This window comes from Marmota monax, unplaced genomic scaffold (genome assembly GCF_021218885.2).
Source record: "Marmota monax isolate L192 unplaced genomic scaffold, Marmota_monax_Labrador192_F-V1.1 WCK01_AAM20220418_F8-fsc00368, whole genome shotgun sequence".
Lineage (NCBI taxonomy): Eukaryota > Metazoa > Chordata > Mammalia > Rodentia > Sciuridae > Marmota > Marmota monax.
The window spans coordinates 91,767-100,033 of NW_026695118.1; positions in this window are offsets into that span (position 1 = coordinate 91,767).

The following is an 8,267-nucleotide window of genomic DNA, read 5'->3' on the forward strand; positions in this document are numbered from 1 at the left end:
AGGAGGCCAGGAGGTCTCTGCTGGGGACTCGGGCCTGGCCAACTGCCCTGTCCTGGGGCCGCCTCCTCAGCCCTCACACTTCTGTCTCCCCTCTCCAGGGGCCTCTGCGGGACCCCCCCCCCGACTCCCCCAAGTAAGTTGGAGTAGCTCCTGCTGAAGCAGATCCGCCCCCTGTCCACACCACACTCTGGGCCTCCAGGCTCAGCAGGGTCCCCACCACAAACCCCCCAGTCCTGTCCTCTCGCTGTCCCAGCACACTCCTGGGCACCCGCCCCCAAGTCATGAGCGCCACCAGGCCCCAGGCCAGGGGCTGTGGATGCCCCATGGGCTCTGCCTCAAGAAACGACTGTCAGCCACAGGATGCTCCAGGGCCTGGTGTCTCCGGTTCCCATGACGCAGCTGCTCCCACTGGCTGCTGGGTGACGAGCAACCCCCAAGGCCCGCGGGGCGAACCTCCACTTCATGCTCCCACAGGCGCCAGGCCAGCCAAGCCAGGTTCAGAGTGTGAAGCCCTAGGAGGATTCTCCTCACCGGGCACAGTGGCCACCACAGACGGTGGGGACTCCGAGGGTGCAGCATGGGCCTCTCCCCGTGGCTCCCAGCACCAGGACCCAACCAGAAGAGGGCTGGACTTGGGGGCCAGGCCACACAGAGCACCAGGCCCTGGCATATCTGGGGCTGGGTTCTGGCTCACCCTGTATTGGCTGTGTGATACGATGTGGGCTCCCTGCTGAGCCTCGGTTTACCTACCTGGCAGATGGACACACAGGGGGCCTGCCCTCCTGGGCTTGCCAAGAAGCCTCCGCAAGAAGATGCCTGGGCAGAATGTCCTCTGCTAGAGAACATTCATAAGCCTACACGGGCATGCTGGTGCACAGTCGTTATGCCAGCTCCTCGGGAGGCTGAGGCAGGAGGATCCCAAGTTCAAGGCCAGCCTGGGCAACCTAGTGAGACCCTGTCTCAAAATCAAATCCAAAGGGCTGGAGAGGTCTCTTAGTGGGTACCATCCCTGGTATTGAAAAAAGAAGGAGAAGAAGAACTTCCCTGCACAGAGATTCACTAAAGTCTGCAGTGAACCTGTTGGCAGCTCAGGGGATCGGGGCGACCACGGCTTCCCCAGGGGCCGCCATCCTGAGAAGCCTCTGTGGCTGATATTTGAGACCCGACGGGCAGTGAGCCTCCTCCCCTGGGCAAACCTGGTGGTGAGCGGAAGCCCAGGGAGCAGCCTCTGGCCGAGCTGGGCTGTGCTTTCCAACAATTGTCCAAAAATAGCCTGGGCCGGCTCACGAGGAAATGAGTCCCCCCGTCACGGGGACAGACTGTGGTGACAGGAAGGCTGCTTAGCTGGGAGGGAGGCTCCCAGGCTTTCTGACACCGAGAGACCCCAGGCCCATCTGTTTCTCAACCCCTGCACCCCAATACCTGAAAAGGCAGCTGAGAGCAGGGCTGGGCTGCCACCCGCCAGCTTGTGCCCAGGAGGGAAAGCTGGGGTTTGGGGAAAGGGCCTTCTCCCCGGGTTGCAGGGAGCCATCAGGCCCTACCTGCCAACTGTGCCTTCTTGGCAGAATCCCCTCCCTTCCCCAAGCCTCAGTTTCCCCTTCTGTTCAGTGAGGGTCAGACAAGTCGCTACAGGAAGGTCCAATGTCCCAGGACCCAGCAGCGGCCTCTCTACAGACCCCAGACGCAGCCTTTGTGCCCATCCAGTATGTGGAGGCCGACAGGGGTCCCAGGGGAGGAGAATGCGCTCGGCCCTACTCTAACATGGCTGTGGTCTCCTTACCTTTGGTAAACCACGAAGGTACAGAACGCTCTTGTCAACCACAGAGCTCAGGGGAGATCAAAACGGGTGCCTCGTGGGGTGCAGTGGAGCGTTCTGTATCCCAGCCGCTCGGGAGGCTGAGGCAGGAGGATGGCGAGTTTAAAGCCAGCCTCAGCAAAAGCGAGGCGCTAAGCAACTCAGGGAGACCCTGTCTCTAAATAAAATGCAAAATAGGGCTGGGGATGGGGCTCAGGGGTCAAGTGCCCCTGAGTGCAATTCCCGGTACTTGCCCCACCCCCCAAAAACAGGTGCCTAGATTGGGGGACTCGCTGCTGTGCCATAGAACACTGGGTTCTGGGGGGCACAGCTTGAGAACCAGGTGGGGGTGAGGGAGGCGCTGAGGAGTAGGGAGTCCTGAGCCCATTCCCACCTCACCCAAATCCCCACACTCCCTGGACAGGCTTAGGCCATGGGGCAACAGAGACTTTTTTTTTTTTTTTTTTTTTGGTGGCTGGTGGGAATCCCCAGGGTCAGCTGTGATGCAGAAAGGGAGGACAGAGGTCAGGCTCAGGGAGCTGGGTGGGCCCTAGGTCACAGAGATCATCAGATGGGTCTGAAAGGGGGCTGGGCCAGAAGGGTCCCATCTGCCTTCCGCTGGGACAAAGACCAAGGGCCTCCACCTCCCTGGGGGTGCCACCACAAACTCACCAGGTCATGAGTCCTGACCTCCGGGCTCAGAAGTTACAGTCAGAGACACATTTTGCTGGTGGGGCTGACCCTCTGTGACATCCTGAGGCTAGAGAGAGGCCTGTGGAAAAAGAGCTGGGTCTCCATGCCACTGACATGAGGTGTGAATCTTGCTGTTGCTGAGGCTGGCTTTGAACTCGCGATCCTCCTGCCTCAGCCTCCCCATCCGCTGGGATTAGAGGCGTGTGCCACTGCGCCCGACAGTTGGGCTGTTCCTCTTGGTAGGCCTGTTGTGCAGCTGCAGACTGATGTCGTGGGGCTGGTGGCCTCTCACAGGCTTCCTGCAGGCTGAGCTGTGATGGAGACATTGCTTCACACAGTTCACACTTCCTTACAACGTGTCACTGGGGCCACCATGAGCAGGAGACTTGAGAAACAGAAAGCCAGGCGGTCCCTGTGTCCCCGTGCAATACAATGTACAAAAGCAAATCTGCTTCTGGTCTCCAAGGTGGCTCCCCAAGTGGCAGTCTGTGTTCCTCAGGTGACTGGAGGGGCCCTAGGTCACCTAGCCCAGGATGGTCACCTGAGGAACCACCCCACCCACCACCCTGATCACCTCAGGGAGTGGACAGAGCTCAATCACCAGGGGCCGATGGCTGGATCCACCAGGCCTGAGGAAGAGACCGCGACACAGACCTGGCAGGTGGGGACCTGTTCTGTCCTAGTGACACAGCCTGCAGAGTCAGGCCCAGGGGCCAGCTCCCATGCTAAAGCTGTCTGGGAGCCACACCCTGAGGAGCATGGGGACCCCATTTGTGGCTGGCATCTGATACAGGAGCTGTGTTGTGGGACCGAGTCCCTGTGGGCTCTGCTAAGTCGGTGGTGGTTATGGGAATGGACGTGAATTGTAGGCCACCCAGCTGGTATCAGAGGTTTGGAGGATCGGTTGCTGTGACCATTTGGTGTCAGTGTGACTGGCAAAGGGCTGTCCAGATCGGCCTTTGAATTGGGGGTGGAGTAGAGAAGACGTGCTGTCCCCACGTGGGCAGCACCGACCCGTCTGGGAGGCCAAACAGAAGGAAGACAGAGAGAGTGTGAATTCTCTCTCCCTGAGCTGGGCCGTCGTCTCCCGCCCTGGGACATCAGTGGACATCTGGGTCCCAGCCCTTGGCCCTCCAGGACTCCAGGACCTACACCAGCCTCTTTCCTTCCCCAGGTCTCAGTCCTTCAGTCTGGGACTGGGATCTCCTCCAAAGCACCAGCAGCTCAGCCTTGTCACCTGGAAGGTAAGGAGGGTCCCGTGAGGACATGGTCCTGCGTGTGTGCAGGGACAGCCAGGTTTGGATGAAAGACCTGTGAGTACTGACCCTGGCCTTGCCGGAAGTCGTCCCCAACCCAAATAACCCTGTGACTCCTGTGGGCAGGTGCGGCTCACTAGTGGACGCTTATAGACCACAGCACGGCCAGCGGCTGCGTCCCCAGCTCAGGACCGTAACACGAGGCATTTTTCCAGAGATGACTGAAGCCATAACCCCCATCCCTCCCGCTCTTTCTGCAGGGTGGCCTTGGGACTTCTCCTCTGGGATCCTCCCAGGCTTGGATCATGAGGACTTGAATCCCCAACAACCTTTCAAAGGCCCCAGAGCTGACTGCCACCCTGAGACCTATAACGATGACAGCAACTCAGCATGTGAATGAGACGTGGGGGATCCACATTCAGGCCAGAGCAGTGTAGATGGGGACCCCATCAGATATCCAAGGTGTGGGGTTCTGGTCAGACCCAAGTGGCGGGCAATGGTGACATGAACACGGAAGCCCTAAAGTCCTGGTTGGACACAGCAGCCCTGGGCTCTCCTTGGGGAGGGGGACACTCACTCAGTTCAGGACAACTGAGGATGCAGAGATGTCTCTGGGTTTGTCCCAGGGCCCCCAGGCCTGTGTCACCCCTGGGTGGGAACCACTGTCCCCAGGCTCTCTAGGTTCCTCAGCCCTTTGCAGACCCAGGTCCATCAGTGGCTGCTGTGGCTCCTGGTGGTAGAGGGAGGTGGCTCTCAGGCCCTGCCTCAGAGGCGCCTGGTGAGATGTCCAGGTGACAGCGGCACTGTTTTCAGGTCTGTGGTCACCGCTGGCCGCTGTCTCTGTGATTCATGGGGTTTGGCCACTCTGTCTTTGAGGAATGGATCTGAGCACTCCGAGCCCAGCCACTGAGACATAGGTGGCCTTGAGCAAATGACTTTGTCATTACGGCAGTTGAAACTGAGCCCAGACTTCCAGCAGCTTGGGACAGGGACTGCCCTCTCCAACCTGTCCTACTGAGATACATGCCCCTCACCTGCCTGGGGAGAGGAGGGCTGTGAATGCATGGGACTGGGGACAGATTTTTTTTTTCTCTGAAAGTTTGAGGAATTGCACTCGAGATGGGAGCACAAAGCTACTGTATCCCCTGGTGATAAACAAGCTCGCAACAATAACGATGACAGCGACGGTGACAATGGCGGTCTTTCCACACTGTTCACAAGGAACCCCCTGCACTTGCTCCTCCAATCAATGCTGTTCCCATTTTAGGGATGAAGAAACAGGCTCAGAGATGGTGGTGGATGCACCCAAGTCTGCACAGCTTTGCCCCGTGGCCAAGGCGCATGATGACCTCCGCCTCTTTCTTCTCCGGGGACTCCTTTGCTCCCCTCTCTGCTACAAAGCCACTTCAAGATCCCTCCTCCCCAAGACAAAACCTGGCCATCTCCTTCCACCAAGCCAGGGGACAAGGTAGCAGGGTTTCCAGCCCATCCTGCGGCTGACCAGCCCATCCTACTGACCAGCCCAACCTGCGGCTGCAGGTCCTTCCCTCAGGCAGATTGCCCCTCCACCCGGGTGAGCCAGCAGTCCCGCCTGGCCAGCGTCCATGCACTGGACTCTGTCAGGGCTGCGCTGTGCACTGTAACCGTGCGCTGACGCATGAGTCATGCATTGTATGGTCAGCAAACATCCGCCCGCAACAGCTGCTCCTTTGCAGGCATGAGGCGCAAATACTGGGCCCCATCTCAGCTCCCGGAGAGCCATGCTTGGCTATCAAAGGTGGCGCTGCAGAATTCTTGAAGTCCAGCCTCTCCCAGACCCCAACACCCCGATTCTGGGGTCTGGGTCCCTGGGGGAATATTTACAGAGGTCCTAAGGGGTGGACTGCTGGAATCCCACTCCCCTCAGGGCTAGCACTGGCTCAGTCCGGCCTGTCTTCCTGTCACAGGTGATCAGGGGTGGCCTCCATGTCTTCCCCTTTCCCTAACCTCAGCCATGGTCAATGGAGTCCACTCCAACTCTCCAGAAGAAGGGAGGGTGGGATGGATCCTGCCCCTTCCGGGGGGTGCCAGCTCTGCTTGGCTGGGGTGAGGGCAAAGAGGGGCGGTTCATCGAGCCACAACCAACACCAACTCTGCCACATAGCCAGAGTGCCAAAGGCGGTGTTATCGAGGCTATTCAGGTGCCAGGGACGCTGCTGGAGCTTCTCAGCGGCTTGGAAACAATGGTTCCCTCCATTTTAGCTTTCTTTTAAAGTTTTTAATAGGGAAGTCACCCAATCTGACAGTCACAAGAATGATCTAAAAGAAACTGGCTGCAGTGGCGGGTGTCTGTAATCCCAGCAACTCAGGAGGCTGAGGCAGGATGGCAAGTTCAAGGCCAGCCTCTGCCACTTAGTGAGACTCTGGGCAGCTTAGTGACAACCCCTCTCAAAATAAAAATAAAAAATTCTGGAGATGTGGCCCTGGGCTCAATTCCTGAAACCAAATAAATAAATAAATAACTATATTCACACACGCATGCACACACACATTTTTAGAAGTCTTTTTTTTTTTTTTTTGTACTAGAAATTGCATCCAGGGGGACTTAACCACTGAGCCACATCCCCAGCCCTTTTTATATTTTATTTAGAGACAGGGTCTCACTAAGTTGCTTAGGGCCTCGCTAAGTTGCCGAGGTTGGCTTTGGACTCACAAGCCTCACTGCTTCAGCCTCCAGAGCATTGGAGTCTTTTTCATGGTAGGGAGACTACCCTTAGCGCTCAGAGTTGCAAGTGTTTTTCCCTAGGATGTAGTTTGCACTATGAGTTCACTTGTAACAATTTTCGCCTTAAATCTTTTTTTATGACATCTGGATTTTTAACAATGATTTTCTTTTATTTTTTAAAAATGTAAAAAAAAATTGAACTCCTAGACAAAGCATCACCTCCACCCATTTCAAAAACTTTTTCTCCATGTAATGGTTTCTTTTTAAAAATTTATAATTCCAGATCCATTTTAAATATATAGTGATATATGGTGTGGGCAAACTGGGACCCAACTTTATCTTTTTCTAAGTTTTCTAATGTCTTTGCATCATTTGTTTAAAAAATCCACATCCAGGGGCTGAGGTTGTGGCTCAGCAGTAAAGTGCTTGCCTAGCACGTGCAAGGCACTGGGTTCGATCCTCAGTACCACATAAAAATAAAAGTAAAGGAGTTGTGTCCAACTATAACTAAAAATTTTTTTAAAAAAAGCCCACATCCAACTCACTATTTTTTTTTTGTGGTGTTTCTGGGGATTGAACCCAGGATTGCTCTACCACTGAGCTACTTTTTTATTTTGAGACGGGGTCTCACTAAGTTGCTGAGGGTCTTGCTAAATTGCTGAGGCTGGCCTAAAACTTGCAATCCTCCTGCCTCAGTCTCTCAAGTTGCTGGGATGACAGGTATGTACCACCATGCTTGGCTTTAAGCCTACTTTGAAGTCCAGGAAACTGCTCAAAGATTCAACCCTTGCCCTAAAAAGGTCATTTCCACATGTGACCTGTGTCCCCATTTGGGAAACACCTTTTAGATATCAGGCGAGCCACTCTGAACACATTCTGCAGAGGGGAACCATTGTCACCTCTGCTGCTGTTGATCTGTAGTAGCAGCCAGTGTTTGAGAGTCTTTACAGGCAAGTCTCGAAGGCTGAGTGCATCCAGTGTGAAGGACTGCCCGACCGTCCAGGGCCAGAGGAGTCTTTGGGAGTAAAAGCGGGAGGCTAGTGTTCTCTGTAGCACGAGGCCATGGCACTTCCTAAAGTAGGGTCTTGGGTAGTACTGACCACTTGAGGAGACCCACAGGCTCCTTGGCAGTTGCTCTTTTTGACCCCCAGGATGTGCGGGCAGTACCTCAGACCTGGGAAAGCAGCCTTCTAAAGGTCCTGGGCAGATGCAGCCTATGCTTGCGGGAGTCTGGGCATGCTTCCTCTTCTTCAGCTCACACCAGGAAGGCCTCATTAGGCAGCTCCTGGTTCTCAGGGAGGGACCCAGAAACACATTTGAGTTTTTAAGCAGGGGCTGGCATGCTCATCCCAATGACTCAGAATGGCCATCCTCCAGCTCTGCCCATCTGGGGCAGGAAGAGGAGCAGTTCCCCTCTGGGGGCTCATGCCATCTGAGCATCCCTCTCAGGATTCCTAGGGCTGGAGGCTCTTGCCCACCTTGGGTCTGCCTGTGCTGGGGTTTCAGGTGGACCTGGGTTTCTCTTGCTCCTGAAAACTGAGGCGGTTGGTCAATAATCATTTACAATCACATCTTTACAGTATTGTCTTTCACACACACAAAAAAAAGAAATAGTTTCCTTTATGCACTGTTAGGTCAAGTGAGAAATCAAGACAGATGAGAGTGTTGGTCAGTGGGGGACACTTCTCTTCCTCCTCTGTGGGACCCACCTGCCCTGCAGAGTGGGTACTGGGATCCTGAACCCATTCCTAGCGCCCAGACCACTTCCCCCTTGACCTATGACCTGGGCATAAGCAAACTCTTCTCCACTCCCTGTGCG